The sequence below is a fragment of the Vulpes vulpes genome, chromosome 16 (genome assembly GCF_048418805.1).
Source record: "Vulpes vulpes isolate BD-2025 chromosome 16, VulVul3, whole genome shotgun sequence".
Classification (NCBI taxonomy): domain Eukaryota; kingdom Metazoa; phylum Chordata; class Mammalia; order Carnivora; family Canidae; genus Vulpes; species Vulpes vulpes.
The window spans coordinates 57,773,729-57,785,744 of NC_132795.1; the positions used below are offsets into that span (position 1 = coordinate 57,773,729).

General features: G+C 43.3%; 1 long non-coding RNA gene across 1 annotated transcript; it reads right to left on the reverse strand.

Annotated features, from left to right (window-relative positions):
• Positions 1-7,831: 7,831 nt before the first annotated feature.
• On the reverse strand, positions 7,832-11,743 carry LOC140596028 (uncharacterized). The gene is made up of 2 exons (XR_011998068.1): positions 9,413-11,743; positions 7,832-8,057 (listed from the first exon to the last, which is right to left on the reverse strand). It is a non-coding gene; the product is annotated as an uncharacterized lncRNA (long non-coding RNA).
• Positions 11,744-12,016: the final 273 nt, after the last annotated feature.

Genomic DNA, 12,016 nt, shown 5'->3' on the forward strand with positions numbered 1-12,016 from the left:
AGCAATTTCTTTTCTTGCCAGAAATGTGTGGGAATGGCCTTTGGTGTGTTAGCAACAGGACACGGAGAGAATCGGTACTCATTGCAAGGTGCTTTGCATGCCTTCTCATTTAATCTTTGTAATAAACGGAAAAGAAGATATTGTACTTCCCTTTTCACAGATACAAAAAGTGAGGCTCCGGAACTGACATGAGTAACCAGAGCAAGTGGGGTGAAAAGAGTGGTGCTGGTGTTCACATCCATGCACAGCTAATGTCTCACAATCTCATCCTTTCATTCAGCTGAGATCTTTGAGTGCCTACTATGTGCCAGGCACAAGTCTACAACCTATACTGGGGACATGTGTTCCACATTGCAGTGTGTATAACTTTCAGAGATGAAAGGTGAGTTGGGCAAGTCTTAGCCATCGACTGTGTAAGACCAAGGTCTGGAGGGCTTTATTAACTTTCCCGAGGTCAAAGGCCAGTAAGTAGTGGTGTTGGAACTAGAACTTGGTTTAGTCTGGCTTCAACCCACACTGCCTTTAACTGCTTGCCACTTCAGTTGGGCTAGGCTTGTGTCTCATTTCTATGCCTACGACTATCCCTGGAAGAGCCTCTCAAGGCTCAACTGCACTTTCCTGTGCCACAACCCTTCACTGCCTACTGGGTGGTTATTACCCGATCCAATAAAGTAATCTGTGTCACAGTTTTTTTTTTAAGATTTTATTTATTTATTCATGAGAGACACAGAGAGAGAGAGAGAGAGAGAGAGAGAGAGAGAGAGAGAGAGGCAGAGACACAGGCAGAGGGAGAAGCAGGCTCCATGCAGGTAGCCTGACATGGGACTCGATCCCAGGTCTCCAGGATCAGGCCCTGGGCTGAAGGCAGTGCTAAACCGCTGAGCCACCCGGGCTGCCCTGTGCCACAGTTTTAATGGGCACCTTAATGTCTTATGGAACCCGGTGAGCATATTTGCATTTTAACAGCAGCTCTTAATTCAGCCCCATTCACCCTGGCTTAATTCAACAAATACAAGGAGGTTCCCTGTTTGCTACATACAAGGCACTTTGCTACGTGATGTGGGGAGACAAAAGGTGAAAACAACCCAGAATGTCTCTTCAAAGGACTCTCAGATTCTTGAGCAGGGGTGGGGGAAGGTAAAACCTGAATACACAGAAAAATGATGCCAAGTAAAAACATAGAAGCACATTATAGAAGCATGAAGAACCATTTTGTCTTCACTCAAATGAGTGACTAAAGGTTTAAGTAAAAGGTAATGAGGGTCCTTGTCACCCAAACCCTGAATAAGGAGACTGAAATCTGAGTTCAAAAGCCTAAAACAGAGGTAATCTAGCTTCACAAAACATGTGTTACAAGAATTTAAGGGCCAGAGGTTCCAAATGAGCCAGCCACCATCTGGAACACTGTAACAGCTTACTAACTGATTTTCTGCCTTTGGTTTTGAATCTTCCAGTCCATTCTCTTCTCTGAAGAGCAGGAGTGATCTTAGTGAAACTCAATTCTGCTCATTATTCTCTTGCTTAAAACCCCTCAGTTACCCTCTGTTGCCTTTAGGATAACATTTGAGCTTCTGGACATTTGTGAAGTGGCTGCAGAAATAGATAACTAAAATGTCGGGTAGGACTTCTCCTGCTCAACCATGCACCTGCTACATAACAACTCAAATAATTGTGTCCAATCATGGAGCCTGTGCTGCAGAGGGACAGAGACAAATTTGAGCCCATGCAGAGGATATTATGAGGACATTAATATGACTTAAGCTCATGTCATAGGAGGAAGATAAAGGGCCTGGAGATGTTTAAATGAGAAGACCAGATGCTAGGACAATGACAGGGGAAGCAAAGGCTGAGGACTTAGCCCAGTCCTCAAATCTCTCTAAGACCTCCATATGCAAGAAGGTGGAGTCTTGTCCTTTTAGTTTCTAGAAACTGGAACCAAGGATAAGCAATGAAGTTCAGAGAAAGTAAGATTATAGCTTAACCAAAGAATGTCCCAAAGACCAGAGTGGCTCAAAGATACAGATAGTAATTTGAGATATCAGGTGAGGGTTATTTACTGTGATATCTTCCACTCACCTTGAAGTACCTCAATCTCATTCCCCAACTTTATCACAATCATGGTCTGACACCAATGACATAGGCAAAGTTTTGGGTGGATCTGAACTAGAAGAGACAACAATCTTGAAAGACAAAGCTTTTGTCGTTGTCATTACTATTCTGAGACAGTGAGTTCATTTTTGTTTTTTTTGGTTCTGAATGGTAGACGTTGAATATCAAGAAGGAAAGCTCTTGTGGAATTTAAACCAGAATCAGTAGTTTGAGAGGAATACATGATGATAAAGAGCTGATTTTTACCACCATTCATTCATTCATTCATTCATTCTTTTCTTTCTTTCTTTCTTTCTTTATTTATATTAGTTTCAGAGGTAGAATTTAGTGATTCATCAATGGTGTATTATACCCAGTGCTCATTACCTCATGTGCCCTCCTTAATGCCCATCACCCAGTTACCCAATCCCCTCACCCACTTCTCCTCCAGCAACCCTCAGTTTGTGCCCTAGAATTCAGCATCTCTTATGGTTTGCCTCCCTCTCAGTTTTCATCTTATTTTATTTTTCTTCCCTTCCCCTATCTTCATCTGTTTTGTTCCTTAAATTCCATATATGAGTGAGATCATACAGTATTTGTCTTTCTCTGACTGACTTATTTTGCTTAGCATAATTACCCTCTAGCAAAGAGCTGGTATCCAAAATCTATAAATAACTTATCAAACTCAATAACCAAAAAACAAAAAAAAATCCAGTTAAGAAATGTGCAGGAGACATGACCAATAAATATTTATTATTATTATTATTATTATTATTATTATTAAGCACTTATTATTCTCCAGGTTTTATTCAAGACACTTGGGAAATAAAAGTGAACAAAAATAAGTTACATGTCGTAGGATGGACATGTATCCAGTGTAAACCTAAGAAGCAAATGATATATATGTTAGAAGGTGAGGAGGACTATGGGGAATATGGGAAGTGAGCTCAGAGTTGCTGACTAAAAGTGAATTGCTATTTTAAAAATGATAGTGTGGACCTTACTGTAGAGTTGAGATATTTTTTTAAAAAAAAGATTTTATTTATTTATTCGTGAGAGACACACAGGGAGGCAGAGACACAGGCAGAGGGAGAAGCAGGCTCGCTGTAGAGATCCTGATGCAGGACTCCATCCCTGGACCCTGGGACCCTAGAATCACACTCTGAGCAGAAGACAGACACTCAACTGCTGAACCACTCAGGTATCCCTGAAGAGTTGAGATCTAAGCCCAACCTTGAAGATGTGGGAGTTAGCTGTTTAAATAATTGAGGGAATAGTGCTGTAGGCAGAAGGAACAGCCAATGTCAAGACTGAAATATGAGATTATGCTCTGCAGGTTATGTTAAGAAAGAACAAGGGGGCCACTGAGGCTGGAAGGAGTGAGTGGGGGTGGGGAGAGAGGTGAGACAAGAGAGCAGGGTCCAGGAGAGGAATCTGAGAGGTCTTATAGTTTGTTATCAAGACCTTAGCTTTTTCTCTGAGCAAAATGGGAAGCTATTGAAGGGGTTGGAGCAGAAGAGGGATGTAGTCCAACTTAGGTTATAATGGGATCACTCTATTGCTGGTGAGAACAAGTGGAAGAATGAGAGTGGGAGCCCAGGTGAGTGTAATTGCAATAAACCAAGTGCCAGAGATAATGGGATGGAAATGGGCAATGGTCAATTACTGGAGTTATTTCAACAGTAGAGCCACCAGGATTTCCTGATGAACTGGATGTCAGTGAGAAAAAAGAGGAGTCAAGGATGAGTTGAAGGTGTGGGAGAAGCAACTTGAAGTCCCTCCCCATGGTGATGGGTAAGAGTGAGTGGAGCAGGTGTTAAGTCAGGTGAAAGACCAGCAGTCCAGTCTTGCTTAATTTTGGTTTGTTCTACTTGTTAGATATCCAAGTGGAGATGTTGATCGTGCAGATGACAGTCAAGGCAGAATTTCAGGGGAGAAGTCTGGCCTGGACATACAAATATGGGAGCAGTCTTTATGGAAAAATCTTTCCTCATCTTACCCTACAGTTACATTCCTAGAAAATCAATGTATATTAAATTCAATGTATATAAAAATCAATGTGTATTAAAGCAGTGCAAAAAATTGCTTTTTGCTTATTTGGAATTAGTGTCTAAACACAGGTCATTATAAACAGGAAGAGAGTCATGCAAGATGAAGGATTCTTTACGTAGGAATGTCTCCAGCTTTGTAGGACATTTAACATGCCTGAGCCCCACCCAATAAAAGCCGACCAGTGTCCCCAATCACAGTGACAGTTTAAAAGTACTTGCATACATTTCCAAAATGTCCCCTGAAGGGGATTACAACATTTCCCTTCTGAAAAATCTCTGCTCTGCGCACTCTACTTTAGGCTTTAAAGATCACATGTACTCTAGTGACAATTCTGTATTGCCAGGTGGACCTTTCTTGCATCTTAAGCCCAACTGGCTGCTAGACACCTCTGCTTGAGTGTCTTGCCAGCAACTAAAACCCAACATGTCCAAAGCTGCCTTTATTGTATCATCCTGCCAAATTGCACTCTTCCTCATCATTCCTATAAGCAGCACATGCAGCTACCTCATGGCTGAAACTCAAAACCAAGGCATTATCCTTATATTCCTTCTCCCCCAGCCAACCCTCTAATTTAGCAAGTCATCCCAACCTTACCTACCCATCCCAACCTACCCTCTGTGTCTCACCAAAGGTCCTACCACTTTCTTCCAACCCTGCTGCTATTATCAAATCTAGGCCTCTATTCGGGACATTGCAACACCCTTCTTTGGCTTTGTGTCTTGTCTTGATTCCTCCAATGCATCTTCTCTTCTGGAGAGCTGGAGTGATCTTCAGGAACCTTAAATCAGATCATTATTTATTCTGCTTAAAACTCTGTAGTGACTCTCTATTGCCTTCAGGATAAAGCTCAGGCCTCTGGACAGCTTTATATTCTTTCATCTGCTGTTCCTCCTGCCCTATATTGAGGGTAACTCTCATCCTTTATTCTCAACAATACATATTTTTCTTCAGAAGGCATTCCTTAACCCCTGGCCCCAAACCTGGGCAAAGTTCCCTCTACATGCTCTCAAAGTGTCCTGCTCTTTCTCTAGCATATTTTTCCCATTGTCTTGTAACTGCTATTTGTTTGTCCCTCTCTTGATTCAACTGCAAATGACAGGAAGGCAGGAATCTTGCCTTGTTTTCTACTGTCTTCCTACTGCCTTGAATGGTTTCTGGAACATAGAAATTTCTTTTGCAATGACTGAATGGCAGTGGATAGATGGTTAGATGGAAGGATGCATAGATGGACAGCTGAATGACAACTGTAGGAGTTATGTTCAAAATAAGCCTGAGACATGGGCCCCTACCAATCAAAGTAGATCCTGACCATAAAAAAATACCACCCACATCATATGCACTTACTGAATGTCAGCACTGGATGGATGGATGGATGGATGGATGGATGGATGGATGGAGTACAGCTCTGAGAAATTGGGAAAAGTAAAAATACTGAGAAATGAGATCAGAGGGATGGATGCTCACTCTGGTCCTTCAGACAAGACTTGGAAAAGATACCTTCATGTAGACATCTTGGCCATGATTTCAGAGTAAGAATCCTTATTGTGGGGTCTGTGGGTGGTGTTCAGGGTGTTGCCTACAAGCCCATGGCAACGGCAGGCAACTTTTCCATTAAACTTGTTGATTTTAATGGCATGTAACTCCATAGCTTTTTACTAGGTTTCCAGAGGGTTCTGTGACCTAGAAAAAGGTTAAGACCACTGCTTTAAAGACCCAGACCATCAAAGGTGAACACTGCCCTATCTTTGAAGCTTTGCCCACCATGGTGGCTTTGAAGCTGAAAAGGCCATTCTCAAAGGTTTTTATGTTCAAGCAATTGAAATTTTTCTGATGAGAAGCTATTTTTGACTTCTCTGAAGCCTCCTGAGAATGGGACTAGCAATGGGGCGAGGTGGGGGCTGGTTCTAAAGTGCAAGTAGGTGAGGGATGGTATGGGCAGGTGCTGTGGTCTGCTCCCTATTGGGGATCCCAATGAGCTCCAGAGAAGGAAGGCATGTGATAGAAGCATCCAGCTGGGCAGTCAGATCTGTTCAACTTTGCACTTGTTTGAAGATTTTACAGACAGCTTTAGAAAAGATCATTTGGGGGCCCTAGCTCCAGTGTAGAGCAAGCACAAAAGGGTACCACACCCCAAAAACTGGATTATGATAAGCCAGTTGACAAGGGTCCTTACAGAATAATATTGGTGACTGGCTGGGCTTATCAGACGCAAGCTGATGGTTTGGGGAGGAGGAGCTGCCATTTCTGCTACTGACATTGTGGATTGAAAACTCTACATAACATCTATCCCTGGGCTTTTTCCAGAAGGGTTATATGCACACACACACACACACACACGTATGATTTGATATTGGATTTCATATATATAAAATACATGTGCCTATATAAATATATATTTTTCTTTATATATATTTCCATATATGTATACACACATTTCTTTTCCAAGAATTGCAGAACTAATTATTATTTTGTAAATACATTCATTTGTACACAATTTTATTTTTTTATTTTAGTTTTTTAAAGCTTTTATTTATTTAGTCATGAGAGACACACACACAGAGAGAAGCAGAGACACAAGCAGAAGGAGAAGCAGGCTCCATGCAGGGAGCCTGATGCAGGACTCGATCCTGGGACTCCAGGATCACGCCCTGGGCCAAAGGCAGATGCTAAACCGCTGACCCACCCAGGGATCCCTATACACAATTTTAAATGAAATCAGATTTGTACAGTTCAACCATACCTCGGGAGCCTGGAGCTATCCAATCTGGAGAGGCCAGATGAGCTCCAAGCAAAATAACGTGCAGCCTTCCTTGACTCCAGGGCAAATGTGTGACCTTCTCCAGGCATTATTCCATGCCATTCACATACTTCCCTTGGTTAAATCATTTCGTCATTTACACACACACACACACACACACACACACACAAGGAAATTGTCCTCTGTTAATTTTCCTTTGGGAAAATAAACCCTCTGCTTTTTGAGGACCCAAGACGGAAGTTCCCAAGCAAATCAAGCTTTTTTTCTCTCTGAAGTGATATGAGGCCCCTCTGTCTGGCTGGAGAGAAGGGAGGACACCAGCCCGGCTACCAGGAACATGTCTTGTCTGTGACTACAGCTTGTGGTGCCCAGGTTGCTTTCTGAAAGCACAGGGCCACAATTAACTCCCTGGGCTGAGCCTGGCCGTAGCTAATGAAGCAACTAATTCCCTGGCAGGAGCAGCTCCTCATCTTGTGGTCAGGAGACTCAGAAACCTGCCATGCTCAGACTCAGCTCCTGCTTGTCACCCCTGGCATTTCTGCACATCTCTGCCGTCTGCAGGGCGGTTTTGCCTGGACTGGCTTCTTTGACATGAAAGGTTTTATTGTTCTTTAATGTAGTACTGATGGGGATCTCAAACCCCTGCCCAGGCAAACCCCAGAGCCTTCCTGTGTGTGTGCATTGGGGGGCATGGGGCTTCTTCCCATCTCATGGTCATTCTGTGCCTGTCACTCCAGAATCCACAGCACATAAAGGGTGAGAGGAATATGAGATTACTTACCTGGTCTTTTTTGAGGGACAATGAAAGAAGCTCTTAGCCCCTAACCACACTCTAAATACTTGTACAAATTCGTGAGGTACCTTTAGAGATCAGAATCCTTCATTCCACAAGGAGGCCTTAGGGTAAAGGGGAAAATATCCCACAGATCAAAAACCCTTTGACTTGACTTTACTTATGAAAGGACACACAAGAAGGAGATGGGGCTGTTTATCAGAAGAAGGCAAGTCGCAGTGACTGTCTGGCACTGCTGGACAGTTGGCAGGAGGCAGGAGGAGTGCCTTGGTCTGGGCAGTCTCCGGAGCTGTTATGCACAAAGCAGAGGAGATGCAGAAGGGTGATTCCAGCTTAAAACCAGGCAGGCACTTCCCCAGGAGGCAACTGCAAAAAGGACAAGGCAAGAGTGAGACCTTCTCCAGGTAAAGCCAGGGACCCACTGCTGGTGTGCAGGGGATAGCTTCCCCACTTCAGGTGGGTGTTTCGAAAAAATAAAATCTACAAGCCTCATCTCACTTAAGATTTGATAAGAATTGCTGATGTCTATGCAAGAGCTTGTTGACTTATAAAGGGAGAGGGAGAAGAATGGGCGTCTCTGGAGGATCTGAAAAGAAATTGGTGTACCAGGAGTGTCAAAGAGTATGGGAGAGGGCTCTAGGCCTCGGGCCTGAGCTTGGTCTGCTGTGCTCTCATGGGTAAGAATGTGCCCTCTGCAGACTGAGCGGCTGGGCATTAGAGCTCAAGTTCTCCTACTGTTGATGCAAAGCAGACTCGGAGTGGCAGGGTTTAATCAGGAAAACTAGGAGAGCATTCCAAGGAACTACAGCATGGGTAAATTCTATGTACAAGCAAGTATCAGTGTAAGCAAACCTGTAATCTAGCAGTCAAAATTCCACACCAACATTTCCCAACAGTGGTGCCAGGTATTATGATTTTGTCTTTTAGATAGAAGCCATTCCCCTCTCCCCCCTCAAAATGCTTGCATTTCCCAATGGGCCAACACTAACACATGTTAGAATGACTCGCAGAACAGCTGGATACTCCTTTCCACCACTTGGAAGTGTCACTTACCATCTCCCAGCCTGCTACCTTATCTCTTGCTTACAAATGATGTGTATGGGTGGTTATAAGTATCAGGGGCTCAGGGTGGGAGGGTTCCACTATTCTACAGTGATCTCTCCTCTCTTCTGGGAAAGAATTTATACACAGGGAGCAAGAAGCAAATAAGAACCAGGGAATTGTTTTATTGAGAGCTCATCTACCGAGGTGAGGGCAGCACTGGCAAAGGCCCCAGAACCCAGGGTGATATCCTATTGATGCCCATAATCTGAGTTGTAGGGTCAGTAGGAGCAGAGGGGATCTGTGTTCATTTGTCCAGCAAGTCACAGGGTGAAGAATAATGTAGTTGTGAGTACTTAGCCTTACAATGCCTGGGACAGGGTAAAAAGCTCAATTTATAGTAGCTATTATGAGTGATAATTTGATCTAGGATCATGCTCTCCTAGAAAAGATTAATGCTTTCCTAAATCTTTTATATTGGGAACCTTTTCCTTATTACCAAATAAATTTAACTTTCAAAAAACATACTTTTAGAAAGGCAGAGGTGCCAGCAGTCCAATTATAGCTATTAGATGAGGTCAAAAGGTCTCAGGTACTCAATTTATTTGGGGGATACATGCTAAATTGCAACAAGACACACCTGGATTTCTCACCATCAGCCTTTGTTTGTCTCAGTTTACCTTTAATAGAGGGACCGCGACCATTTACTATGCTTGCAGGGTGGTGTGTTGCAGGCAAATGTGGGCAACTTGGAGTCAGAAAGCACAACTTTTGTCTTCATCAACTCTGATGTCATAGGCAGTCTCTGTCTCTCTGTCCGTCCATTATCATGTTTGTGAGATGAGTTTAGAGATGCCAGCCTTGCCACATTGCTGCCAGGGTCCCATAGCTCTTCTCTCTGATGCTTGGCACATCAGAAATAGGTTACTCATTGAAGTTACTTGCAGTCAAACGAAAAAGAAAATTCAATGAATTAGAAGTCACATTTCCAGCCTCCACTTCCCTCTCTTAGAAAACAAGGAGCTGGGCCAGCTTAGGTCTCTTTCATTGCTGTCCTTCATTTCCATGCTACAATCATAACTAAGAAGCTGGTACTAAAAGAGTTCATAATAAGAAAACCTGGATCGAATGGAAGGATCATAAACACTTGAGCCACATTTAAAGAGAGAGCTAGAACTCACATTCAGGAGATCCAAAAGTGAGAGTCTTTCTGACCCGGGACACCAATTCTGAATATGCAGCTCTGAGTATTTTTCATGCCTGTCCCTGAGGACATAGGTGAAAGGGTATTCATGGTAGTGTTGTTTGCAGTGTCTGGGAGGTAGATGCCTCCTTAGGATCCATCGCTGGAGGGAATGGCTACAAGTAATGAATGGATGCTAGCTAGAGAATGTTAATTAGCAGGAGTTAGAAGAGGCCAACTGGTTATATACATAGCAACACAAATGGGTCTGATAAATATAGAATGAAAAAGGTAAGGAATGTAATGAACCCTATTCTTGCAATGCCATTCCTGCAAGTTAAAGACACCAATGCTCATACAACAAAATTACATATTTACAAAGCTATATGTACATTCAAGAATAGCTAACAAGCATCAGGATGGCAGTTCAAGAGGGTAAGTGAAACAAAATGAGTTGGGAATGGAAATTCTTTTTAAAAGGACACCAGAGTCAAGAAAGGGAAGACAATATAGCAAGGACAATATAAGTAAGAGTCTTGCCATCAACAACCAGTGACCCACATGGGCTCATGCTATGTTTGTATTCTGGGCAGATTCAGAACATATGGAGAGAGCAGGAAGCAGGACCTCAATCAGAGTGAAGTGACGGTCAGGTTTTGTGTGGAGAACATATGGTCTGGAGCTGGGTCATGGTGCTGGGAATTTTCTGTGTGCCTCTCCAGATCTGCTGCCCACACTTGCTTTGCACCCAGAAAGTGGACTTCTATAAAGAGCATCTGCCTGGATTCTTTGCCCTGGGCTTCCTGGTGGTTTTGGTCAATGGGAGAGGCTGGCAGGAGATGAGCAGGATGAGGAGGGAGAGGTTGGGGTGTCCAGTTCCCTGGTTCCTCACCACCAGGTCTTTGTTTAAGAATGCTGTGCTCCTGTCCTGAAAGTCCCAGCTCTGACGGGCCAGGCCTCTACCAGGGGATGGCTCTCACCATCCCTTGTCCCTTCTAGACCTAAGATGGGTTACAGCTACCTGCTGTGGATGACCCCAGGTGCTTCACCCTCTCTTACTGTTGCTCCTTAGATCTGTGCATGCATTTGTAAATGGTTCCTTCCTGAAACTCTTAGCCAGGACCCTGGTTCATACAGCAATTGTGCCAGAACTCGTCAAATAGTATTCAGGAATTGGATTGCTCACATATCTGATGAGTCCTCTGACAATTTCCTTGCTATCAGAATGAGACACTGGTTATCTGTGGCATGTGTTGGTGTCAATTACTCAAATTATTGCTGGTGACAGCATGGGAGAGAGTGCTGGTGGAGACCAAGACTTGGGGAGATTGAAGGACTGATATACATAGTCACTATGGCAACAATAGAGATTTCAGAGATGTCATGTGGGCAGGTTGCATCTGGTGGCACTAGAGAGAGTATACAGAGAAAAGGACAAATTGCAAGACTTGAATGTCCTTGAGAAGGCATAGGGGTAAAATTAGAAAGCCCCTATGGTCACTTTGAATGAGTCTCTTATGTCCATGAATAGCTTCTGGTGGTCAAACTCAGGGCTATGGCTGCCACATCTCTTATGCTAAAGCAAGGGACTAGAGGACAGAATGAGGCCCTAAGATATGGGATGAGGATTGTGGCTGGAAAGAATTGCAACTGAGAGCTCTCCTTGAACATTCCTTGTTGTCTCTGTCTGTTGAGAAGATTTCCCAGCCATAATTCCTTGCATTACCTTCATCCTAGGAACTGTTGAATTCTCAGGACCTACGTGCACAATCTCATTGCCTCCAGGCTTGAGGTGACAGTTAGAGTCCTGTTCAGAGAAGTACAACACCTGTTCCAAAGGGAGGGAGACTATTATTGTAGTTTAAGTTTTAGGGTGGATTATTACTCAGCAAACTAATACAAACAGCAAAGTGTTTGCAGTCATCTTCACCAGATCTATATGACCTGCTAGATTTGCAGTATCTTGCTGACTTTTTTCAACAAAAGTCTAGAGATTATGGGTGTTGATTCTAAGAGTAATAGATCAGAGAGATTACAATATATATGATTATATCAGAAGAAATCTGTCAATGAGGGACATTCATTTACGTTTTGAGATTGG